The sequence below is a fragment of the Synchiropus splendidus genome, chromosome 11, assembly GCF_027744825.2.
Source record: "Synchiropus splendidus isolate RoL2022-P1 chromosome 11, RoL_Sspl_1.0, whole genome shotgun sequence".
In the NCBI taxonomy this organism is placed as follows: Eukaryota; Metazoa; Chordata; class Actinopteri; order Syngnathiformes; family Callionymidae; genus Synchiropus; species Synchiropus splendidus.
Genome location: NC_071344.1, coordinates 12,117,290 through 12,129,677, shown reverse-complemented (window position 1 = coordinate 12,129,677; position 12,388 = coordinate 12,117,290). Strand labels below are relative to the sequence as shown.

Below are 12,388 nucleotides of genomic sequence, written 5' to 3'. Positions count from 1 at the left end.
TTTACCAGAAGAAGCCACTTTTTTTCAATTTGAATGAATTTGGTATATGAATCAAATGAGGGAGCCATACCTACATTTAAATAGCAAAATATTGTTTATTTTGCATCAGTTTGACAATAGCACAATAAATCACGATGGTGACTATATTCAAGTTTTTATATCACCTTATTTAAACCAAAACTCTTTTAATGTCTTGAAAATATTTGTATAAGAATTTCAATGTTATAAGAATTCCAAGTCCATTCAGAGAAGTGGAAACTCTGGCCATTGTGTAGTGAAAAACATCCCTGAACAAAAGCAAACAGATGCTTGTGTTTGCGTTTGTTCAGGGATTCCTCCATGTTTGTTGTTGTTGTTATCATCCTAGCTGCCACGTGTCTTGTGCATCAGTGTGAACAGTGGACCAGGAACTCCTGCACTTACAAAATAGGCTTGGGAATAGTGAGGCCCAGGGGCCACACACAGCCCTTCGACTGTATTTCTGTGGTCCTCATGATGTCCGAGTGAAACTAGGACACTGATCTTTTAGAAAATGCTGTTAGTAATTTCCATTTTTATTAGTCATTACACTCTCACTCTAAACATGACTGAAAGTTACAGACTCTTCATTTTTCAATTTATCTTTGAGTTATCCAGCACTAAAGGAGATGTGAAAATGTAGTGTCCTTCAAAATACTATAATTTATTTGAGCTTTTTCTTCTTTTTCACACAGGCATTTACAACTTCAACAGATAGCCTTCACATATTGATTTTGTATTGGAAATCTTGACATAATGCATATATGAAATAAAGTTTTAAATAATCATATTATCAGATATTTTAGGGGTTTAACTTTTTTTGTAATGTTATTATTCATTTTCCCCCTAAATTGTTGTCTAAATTCTTGTCTTAGGTTTGAGGGCCCCTCGTAACAACAATGTGGCCCTTGAGGGAATTTCACTGCTCACCCCAGTCAGAGACAAGATTGTATATTATTTCTGCATGTGAAGCAAATTAATAACTTTTTATGGTTAAAATGAATTTCTGAAGATCTGACATCGAGCGTTCTTGAATGCATCATACAGCCAATAAACCTTACAGGTGTTTTGGGGTGTGATACATGTCTGTTGTCTAAGCCAAAACAAGCAATAAAAACATTTTAGTCTGATTGTCTTGAAAGCCCTTTCCAAAGAGTCTTTGTCACAACCAGATGCTTGATGGCGTTTTCTATGGAGCACACGTTGTCATCCATCACTCCCCGGCAGTTTTATTTTCGATGTCGGGAAACCATTACGAAACCATCTGCTGCAATCTCCAGCTCCTCAGACACCGACTTGCACCTGAGGTACTACACCACCGTACTGTAGCAAAAAAAAACAGGACTGAGCAGTCTTAACTCTGAGCCGTCAGTATTAAACTGACCATGTAAAATAGGCATACATGCACTTTTTTAAGTCTGCTATCACCATATGCCTCCAAAGTGACTCCGGTTTCTGTCTGTCATCTGGAGAGTTTCAAGCACTGCTTCAGTGAAAATCAACCAGAGCTTGACTTTCAGGCCTCGTGCTGCGTTTTGGGTCTGATGGGAAAAACTGTCTGAGCAGTTCAGGCCCACAACGTGGAAATATATATTTAGTCCTTTGATGCTCTGAAGACATCTGAGGGCAAACGCCATGTGTTGAGCACAAACACATGGATTTTTTTCCCGCAATCCAACATGTTTAGAAAGAAAACATTGAGCCGCCAACATGTAGGAACAAACAATAACTTGAATAAGAGCTTGAATAAGAAAAGGCAATAACCTCTGGTTTATGCGTCTCATACCAACCTAAAGTCTTATATTGACTTATGAGTGAGCTTTATTGTTTAACTACACCAGACTAAATGAACCAGGGATTGACAATGAAATTGGCAGGGACAAGTCATGATCTGCATTCACGATCACGCTGAAATCGGCCGATCATGATCGGTGACCGATTGATCGGAGCATCCCTTTATTAGACTATGTCTGTCATTTGGATGAGAAACTGCACGTATAAACATAGCATTTGGTCACCGGAACAGAGGCCATCTTTAGTTATTGTTTTTGACGGGCAGCCCTGCTTTACTATACCTTGTCTTCATCTGAGTTGATGCTTCTGCGTTCAGCAGTTGCTAGTGTGGCCAGGTGGTCTAAGGTCCTCTATTTAGGCTCCAGTTCGAATCCCACCACTGCCATCTTTTAAGTAAGAATATTTCACCAGGCAAAAAGCTTACTGAATTCATCCAGTCAAACACAACTGTTTTTTTGAATCTTCATGAAAGTATCTGAAGTTTAAAGGACAGTAGAGTTGCTGAGGTTTCTCTTCTACTGTATTTATTTATTTATTTTTTATTTTCTACTGTATTCTCCATTTAGCCTGTGCAGAATCCCACCGGACCATTACCAAAGATATAGAAGATATAGAAGATTAAGCCTCTGGTGAGGAGCGTTGCTTTCGTCTGAGGAGCCATTTGAGCACATCTCACATGACTGGATATGACTGTTTTTCTTTTCCTACAGTTGTCACTGACAACGTAAAAGAATTGATCAAATTTGAATGAGTCTCCCTTGAAACAATCACTATGACAGTGTTTTTGGTCATTTTCCCGTGAAGAGCTATTGTTTGTCTGGTGTAGTTCCCGTTGAACACACATCTGTCGTGGGGTTGGTGCTTTCTGCTGCCATGTTTGTTATGGTGTCGTGTTTCGATACAGTGCGAGACAGTGACTCATTCGAAGGACCGACTTGTTTGCCATGGAACAAGAATTAAAAATAAGAGAATCCCAATCCAGATGAGGACGTGTATGCTCCTGATGAACAGCATCAGTGAAGAGCAGTTCACACTCCTCACACAGTCTAATGAGAGAGCAGCACAGGTGAGGAATGACAGGCCATTTATGAACTCTCTATTTAATCAATTAAGCAGCGAGTTGGATTGGGAGGAACCTCTGAGTGTGTTTGAAGTGTGTGTCAGGAGATATGACAAGGAGGTGCTGCTGGGGTTTGCGGTTGAGGGGGGTTTGAGAGTGACAGGGAGGAGAGAGTGCGATAATGAGGGGAGGCGCGTGTGTGTGTCGGGGAGGGGGGCTGTCAGACGGCAGACAAAAGCTTTGTTAGAACTGTCACTTCAGTGACACGTTTAGCGCGTGTGGAGGTGTGTGTGCCGCACGTGCGTGAGTGCGTACCCAGACATCACAGCAAACATCAGAACAAGAGCAGAGGGGCCCGTGAAGATGATCAGAACTCCACTCATGGTTCTCCCTGACCTGCACAACGGTCTGGCCGCTTCCACTCGCTCAAATATTTCTTCTCAAAAGAGTCAAAACAAAGTAGCTGGCAGACTGGGTGACAAACACACAGTAAGTGAAGCTGATGGTCTAATTTATTCATCATCAGCTGCTTATCTGTGGTGTCCAGGCTAGCAGGGTGCTGAGCCAATACCAACTGTCACACCGGACAAGCAGCCAATCTTTCCCAGGACACAGAAACACTAACACACACACGAGCAAACCTACGGCTCATATTGACTCGCCATTCAGTCTGAATGCTTTCTTCTGAGGGGAGGTGGCAGGAGGAGACCCTGCTGTGCTGGAGTGAACTCAGGATTTCCTACACACACACACACCTGTGACATCACACCGAGACAAGGTTTCCTTCCCTTTTGCATGGATGGAAAGGATATATCATGTGACGTCTCAAGTCTCAATATATGAATATCATCAGTGACATATGCATATATTACACGATTATTACAAGCGAGGAGACAATAAATAAAATGACAGACACAGTAAAGCAGTGGGTGTCTGCGCTGTGGACAGGTCAGTGGTGCATCGGCTTAAAAACATTATAATGTATTTATGTTTCTTAAAAGTAAATAAAAAATAAATAAACTAATAAAATAATAATTTAAAAAAATGAAATAAAAATGGCTATAAACGAGTTTTAATATTGTTGGGATTTTTATTTTAAATATATGTTTTGTTTTAATTATCAATGGGGAAAAAATAGAACAAGATGAAGTAGGTGAGATAAAATCCCCCAAAAACATTTTGTCTTAATTCTGTTCTCACCATATCTTTTTTTTCCTCTCGATCCCTGACCTATTCCTCTGGCAGAACAGAGCTGTGAAAGACGTGTGAGAACTCACAGCTAGAGTGAGAACTATTCTGAATAAAGAAAAAAAAATGCATCATTGTTTTCATCTGATTCATTTGTCATGGTAGATTCATACCTGACCCGAGCAAGAACATGTTTTTGTCTGAGTTTAGCACCAGTTTGCAGATCCTGCATCAGTCTGTCCTTTCTCTTGCCACCTGTTCTTTGCTCATGTATCCAATAATCATTATTCATTCAGATATTGTCAAGTAAACACCATCATGCATATCAGCTGGGCTTTTTTGGTTCTTGAAAGGAACAGCTTCACGAATTTAAAGGGCCTTTGTGAGAAAAGCCGGCATGAAAACACAATCCAATTCTAAACCTCTTTGTTTCTGGAACAACCCAAAGTTCACTCACTGAAGACAAGCATCCAGGTCAGGTTGTTCTCAGAAATGAGGTTCCACAGGGCTCCATCCTTGGCCCGCTGCTGCTGGCTTAAAGCAGTGAGTTCTATAAATATTTCTATTGATGATAAATTTACTTTAACATTTAACATGTGCTGCTGAATGTGAAGTGAGGAGTCCTCGCAGGGAGTGTGGCCGAGCGGTCCAAGGCGCTGGATTTAGGCTCCAGTCTCTGACGAGGCGTGGGTTCGAATCCCACCACTGCCAGTGGTGTTTTCTAAATGATCTGTGACACTCCACATTCGTATACTGATTCTGCCAGTATGAGTCGCACACTTCCAAATGAGTGCAAATGCCATTAGTTGTTAGTTATAGAGCTCTCAGGGTATATATATCGTGGCATGTAAATTAAACAGTCTGTCTTGAGGTAAAAATAATAGCTCTCCGTCCGCTCTAGTGGAGCACCATATACTAAAGTAAATACACCATGATCTTTTGCGGCCAGTTGAACCATTGCGAGCGCACACGCTACGGAAAAACAAACATGGCGGAAGAAGGCGAAAGCATGGTTACGGAGGACGATGTAGAGATTGTGGATTCCCCAAATCTGATGTGTGGAGGCATTTTTGATCTCTTTGAGTCAAGAAATGAGAAAGAACAAAAAGTGACAGACAAACCACAGACAATATGCAAACACTGCCAGAGCACAGTACACTTTGGGAAAGACCAGCAACATGAGGAGTCACTTGACAACTCGCAACCCTGAGAAGTTTCAAGACAGCATGAAGAAACTCATGTTGGGTCAAAAAACTCTATTTGCAACAGGAAGCTCAGGAAATAACAAGGTACATCGCAGAATATATAGCAAGTGATTTATATCCATTTGCAACTGTGGAAGGCATAGGGTTCACATGGTAAGTTTCTAAAATGGAGCCTAAATATAAGATGCCATCACGGTCACATTTGACACAACAGTGTTCCCTGCTCTTTACGACAAGACCAGATCTGGTGTAATGCAGAGCCTAAAGCAGTCGGAGTGCATTGCGCTCACCACTGAAGGGTGGACTTCTTGGGCAACCCAGAGTTACATTACACTATTAACTCCCCCACAATATTGTAATAAATATAGCACCATGAGGTTCATATCGTGAAAATATCGTACCATGATATGTGGCTATCGTGACACCCCCAGTTAGTTAGATAAAGTTTCATGCTGGGATTTTTTCTATGTTTAATAGAGTCGTACCACGTCAAATGAAGGTTGCATTAGCAATTCTTAGTCCACATTTTTGTGCACAAAAAGATAAGCCTTCTAAATGTATGCGACCTCAAAATGTGTACGGCTGCCACTTGTTGATGACATCACGCAGTGCTTGGTTCAATGTTGTCAGCTAAAATTACTGTCAGAACACACTGGCTAAGGTTACAAAGTCTACCGTGCTTTTTATGAGATGTGTTACATCAATCCCATCCCTACTTATTGGGTCAACCAAACCAAATACTAACTTGTATATTTAGCATTTCGCATTTTGTTATGTTTACATAACAAATTGTGAATATTAATATGCATGCTTTTTCATTTTTGACATGTTATGTTGTTGTTCCTACAGTGTGGGATAAAGCGTTTTAAAACGGAAAACATGTTTGGTTAAAAAAAATGAATAAATAAATAAATAAACGCATTTTTTAAAATAAATGTGACTGTTTCATGTCTCACACTGGTGACATAAAGTTTATTGATCCCTTTCCTTGGGAGTGAAAAAGTGTGATTTAGATACTGCACAGGAATTTTGGCTCTAAATGTGTTAAGTGTATATATAAATGAAACACGACACGACGAGTCTCAGAGCGCCAAGTGAGTGAGTCAAAACCCAAACTCAGACACTGCCGTCGCGTGTCTCATCCTCAGCACACAAGCCCAAAATGGGCAGAGTCATTCTCAGAGCACCAAGTGAAGGTGTCTGGAGCAAACAGAGGATCTGGTTTGGCTGCAACAGATGAACTGCCTTTGAAGAGGTTCAGGTATACAAGGCTTCTGCTGACCACCTCAGCAGCTGCCCTGCTGAGAACTATCATCTCCAGTCAAGAGTCCACTCCTGTGAGTCAAAACCCAAACTCAGGCACCGCCGTCGCGTGTCTCATCCTCAGCACACAAGCCGGATCAGGCTTGAAAGTGCCGACACCAATAGGTTTCACGAAGGACGACCCCATAGATCTAACTGTTGCTGATTCCTCGATGAGTCTGATCACGGATAAGAGCTTTTTCATTGGACTTGCAGCTGATAATGAGGGTTCAAAAGTCAGCACTCAGCTGATCGGCAACACGTACACGCACATGTAATCAGCCGGGCATCAGCAGATGAGGAAGAATTAGCACTTGGTAAATGAGTTAATGAGATAAGGACTGAAAACACTTGAACACATCCTCAGGGATCAGAGCAGCAGAGGCAGGGACGGATCAGATAGCAGGTCAGAGAGAGAAGGACAAAAGATGGAGGGAGCAGACGGGGTGGGGTGGGGGGGGGAGCGGTGACGTTAATGTTTGCCTCCGAACACTGGCAGCCAAGGTCCGCGCACACACACACACACACACACACACACACACACACAGGCCGCACAATCTCTCAAAAACACTCATTAAGAGGTGTTCATGCACTGCAATCTTGGCACGCTGGTACATCAGCGCACAGCCCCGACACACACACACACACACACACACACACACACACAGAGTAAGAAAAACAAAGTCAGACAGGCAGTTCATCATGCGGGCAGGAGCAGACACAGAAAGATTATCCTTCTACGCTGGGAAACATGAATGTGTGTCTGCCTGAAATGACTCAGAGACAAACCCATGAATTTGAGAAAGCTGAATTTAGACGATAACGTGTGTGTTTGTGCACAACTTTAAACACCATCCCTGTCAAACTGGGGCTCACACTCTTCATAGGGGACAATATACAGCGGGATGGAATTTAAAGGACTAGTACATGCGTAGTATTGAAGTAAGATGACTTTCTGACACTTTTATTGTCGAGTCATTGATCCTCTTGCAGTGAAATTCAAGTGTTTAGAGGGAGCTGCCCTGTAAAGTTACACCCTGATAGAGTCTTATAGTCGTACAGAGGAGCACTGGATGCACTCAGTGCTGGTCCAGGTGCCACGGTTCACCATGGTGGGTGTGAGTGGTTTGTTTAGATGCTCTCCAGTCAAGTCCTCCTCCCCATCACCTTCTCCACACAGTCCTGTTGCTCTGATGGAGCCAGTCTTTCTCTGCAGCCTGCAGCCAGCTTCACCGCTCCAGAGCAGGAGAGTGGCATTTATTCATTTTTTATTTAAATGGACAATAAGCTCTGTCAGCGAAAATGTTATTGCCTCATTAAACAGAGTCATTATCACACTCTTGTCTGTGGCATAATCGTGTCCGATGATGTCAGACACATATCGCTGCCATCTGAGGACGAGTGACGCTCTCATAGTTAACATGACACGAACATAACCACGCTTTGTTCATGCATCACAATTCAAACAAGAGAGTCATGGATATAATTATATATAATATATATATATATATATATATATATATATATATATATATATATATACAGAAGGTGTCATAAAGGTTATATATATATATATAGATTTTTTTCTTTCTGATTTTGAGCGAAAATCCAGAACTTGAACGCCCCCGAAAAAAGCCGGAAAAAACATAACGTGCGCAGACCGATCAGCTGACCCACGACGCGCTTTGTTATTGTGTATGACGCAGCCTCTGTATGCAGACGTGTCCCGTTAGCTACATTTACTGACTGTTTTTTCTTCATATTGAGGTGTAAAACCTTTCCTGTCTCCGCACTGGACCGTGGTAGAGTGTCACAGGGGAGGTGCTCTCCACACCTCTGAGGCTGGAGCGCTCACTCCAGGGTTTGATGTCCTGTTGTGGGCTGGAGCTGGGACAGGGATGAGGCGAGTCTCGGACAGAGCGTTACTAACGCACATATATATATTCTGTAAAATATATGTTCTCTGAAATATGCATTTGAACAATCACTACAATGAAACCCCACATCATTTTTCAACTGAAAGCGCCATCTCCTGAGCTCAGACAATGAGGACACTGTTTCATGAAGCCTCATCAAACCAGGGTTCCTGCTACATGTCAACAATCATAGTGACTTCAATTTTTAAATTTTTTTTAAAAATGTTTTTTAATGATATCCTTTTGTAAGATGAAATGTCACATGGTCAAACATAGCAACACGAATTGGACACATTGAAACATGCGTAAAACAACGCATCATTGACGTGATTATGGTCTTTTCCGTTTTCGTTTTTAATGGAAAAATCCTGAAAGAAACATCATAACATGAGTGAGGATTTACTTCTCATGGTTAAAGGTGATGTGCTTTTATTGGAGACTGCAGACTGTATCGTCACACTATCAGGACTCCACTCTCTACTCCCTTTAATCCAACTGAAGAGTCCCACAGGTCTGAGTGTGTCTTGGTGACACAGCCACAGAACATGAATCTTTTATTAAACAAGAAATAACTCTATATTATGATGATGATTTAAACAATCATTCACTGAAACTCGTGTCCCTGTCTGTTAAAAAGGAATCAAACAAACGGATAAGAGGGAAAGTGTATGCTTGCGGAGGTTATGTTTATTCCATGGCTCCTGCTCCCCTTTAAATGCTCAATTGGTGTCTGCATCGATTCTTTTATTTGACTTTGGGGACTGAAGCAAATTTGCTACCTGCCAGATGAGCAGATGTAACGGTTACGAGCTGCACTTGTGTCATAAAATGTGTTTTCAAATTGCAACGGCAGTACAAAACAAACCATTCCAGAGGTTTGGAAGTACTTTATGGGCCTGGCTGCCAACCTCAACTGGCTGTGGAAAACCGCAGAAGGAAACAACGCTCATCTTTGGCTTCTGGAGTCGAAATTTACTGTCCAGTTGTTCTGCAAAGACCTTTTCCACCCAGTTGAAACACTCTACTGCTTGCTGTTTCACCCACACTGTCAGTGTGTGTGTGTGTGTGTGTGTGTGACTGCATATTTTTTTGCCTGCCAGCATGAACAAGCTGCACACACGCACGCACACACGCACTCCAACACACATGCACGTCTTCACTAAAGCTTGTCGGTTTGGATAAGTGCATGATAGACAAAGTGTGTGTGTATGAGTGTGTGTGTGTGTGTGTGTGTGTGTGTGTGTGTGTGTCAAATATAATACAATTTTTGGGACTCTGACTCCTCGTCTATGTTGCTATGGTAACAAGCTCTGGACCAGAGAGTTAGAGTGAGAAAGATGGATAGAGGGACCCCCAAGGACACACACACACACACATGCCTCCACACAAGCTTCTCCGAGTCTCACAGACAAAGACGCTTTTTCAGCCAATTATCTGGAAGCGGCACGTGAAGGGTTAACAGCTGCTCGGAGTCTGTACCACAGAGATTTTACCTCGAGCCATGTGGTGTGAGCTGCTCACTATTCCAGCTCACGTTCCCCAGCTGCACTGCTTTATTGCTGAGCAGGTCACCGGATGCACGGCAAGTCAAACACATCAGATGGAAATGACTTATTTCACCACGATAGCTGTGTGCTTAATGCATTATGAATTTATGACGATAATTTTGTTTGTTTTGATGATTGAAATCAACAGGAGCCGCCAGCAAATTAGCAGCAAATTGCGTCTTTCTGACGGTTTATTTGAAATGGTTGCTTCCTCGTCTGAGCAGTCATAATGAAGTAATCGTAGTTTCGGAGCAGTATTATTTGATCCCTGCTGTTTGAGTAAGGTTCCAATCGTTCATTCACTTTTGTCTCACAGCTGCGCTCATTTACATCTTTCAAGATTATTACGTAGTGCTCCTTTAATGTTCCTTTTAAAACACTCATCAGGAAGAATGAAATGTATGCGCAACCACCCTTGGACGTCTTTACTCCAAAATATATGTATATATATTTTTTAATTGCTTCAAATATTTTAGCAGAAAACTTTAGATTTAAATTCATTGAGTGACAGGAAAGCGTTGTCAGGCTGGATTTTTATTTTCACTCATTTCAAGCAGTTAAATTCCATCTCAGACTCTTTTTTTTCTTTTCTTTAATGTTAACAAGGATACAAGATTATGCAGATGTTCTTATAGTACTTTTATAGACAAATGATACTATTTACAGAGGCGGCAGAGATATGGGGGGTGGGAAACGTTCACTTTTTCCTGAGGGGGGCACAACAGAAAATAATTGAGAAGCACTGGGTAAGTCATGGGGTGGTGTTCCATTCATTGTACGTTTCATCCATCCATCGTCGCCCGCTTATCCGTTGCCGGGTCGCGTTCATTCAGTTACTTTACCAACAGAGAGTGTAACATAAACACGAAATTTAAATTCATTGAGTGACAGGAAAGGTTTGTCAGGCTGGATTTTTATTTTCACGCATTTCAAGCAGTTAAATTCCATCTCAGACTCGGTGTTATGTTGGAGGGAACCATCAGCGTTGCAAGTTGATGCACTGGCAGGGCGACACGTGGAAGAAAAGATGTAGTTTGGGGTTAGGCTCATTCCTTCTCAAATAGTGGGGTGTGGAGCGATGCCAGGTGGGGCACTTGTGACCTCAGAACATATTTTTTTCCGTATGAGAATAAAGTGTAGTTGCAGTTGTAGTTTTTTTCAGGCAAACTGACTTACTTTACGTCTTTTCTGTTACCGACAAAAACTATGTAATGTAATAAAGTTATTCTTTATTGCAAGTTGATCTATATTATTCTAGTTTTTCTTTTCTTTAATGTTAACAAGTATACAAGATTATGCAGGCGTTCTTATAGTACTTTTATAGACAAATGATACTATTTACAGAGGCGGCAGAGATATGGGGGTGGGAAACGTTCACTTCTTCCTGAGGGGGCACAACAGAAAATAATTGAGAGGCACTGGGGTGGTGTTCCATTCATTGTACGTTTCATAACATGTCAAATTTCTATTTAAAGCCCATCAAATGGCTGTGCATTTTAGTCACTAAGGAGGAGAGCCACGGGGTTATAAATAGCAACTGACATCCAGTGTCCTTCAGTGAAGAGAGTTTCAGTACTCCTCCCCGTCTGACTCAACATGCAGCACAGAAGGCTGACTTCTGCATCAACCACAGGTTCACTTGACAACCATCAATAGGAGACACCTTTTAAAGTGAAAATGTGTCAGAGTTCTGGAGTCATAACTACCTCAGAAGCAAGTAATGCTGCAAGCATAACAATATCTGACTGTTTTGACTCACAAGCCAATATTTATTTAAGTATTCAAACAAGTAAACAAGTGTTCCCACCGTCACCAATGGTCACGAGCTTTGGGTCATGACCGAAAGGATGAGATAGCGGATACAAGCGGCTGAGATGAGTTTCCTCCGCAGGGTGGCTGGGCGCACCCTTAGAGATAGGGTGAGGAGTTCGGTCATCCCGGAAGAGCTAGCGGTGGAGCCGCTGCTCCTCCACATCGAGAGGAACCAGCTGAGGTGGCTCGGGCATCTGATCCGGATGCCCCCTGGACACCTCCCTGGGGAGGTGTTCCGGGCATGTCCTACCGGGAGGAGACCCCGGGGAAGACCCAGGACTCGCTGGAGAGATGATGTCTCCGGTCTGGCCTGGGAACGCCTCGGGATCCCCCGGGAGAGAGCTGGAGGAGGTTTGTGCGGCTCTGGAAGTTTGTGCTTCCTTGCTCCGAATGCTGCCTCCACGACCCGATCCCGGATAAGCGGCAAAAGAAGGTGAAGGTGAGGTGAAGGTGTCATAAAGGTTAAAAGACTTCCCTGAATGGCGAGTGTCTGTGGATGCCGAGCTGATATTTGAACAGACCCAGAGTGTATTTTCAGATGTTAAA

The 12,388-nt window shown here is 42.4% G+C and overlaps 1 protein-coding gene and 1 non-coding gene across 3 annotated transcripts in view; one reads left to right on the top strand and one right to left on the bottom strand.

The window, feature by feature from the left end:
- The window catches only part of aff2 (AF4/FMR2 family, member 2), a 104,575-nt gene that overhangs the window by 75,022 nt on the left and 17,165 nt on the right, over nucleotides 1–12,388 (bottom strand). The gene's annotated exons all lie outside the window — the stretch shown is intronic.
- trnal-uag (transfer RNA leucine (anticodon UAG)) lies at nucleotides 4,690–4,771 on the top strand. The gene has a single exon. It is a non-coding gene; the product is annotated as a tRNA-Leu (tRNA).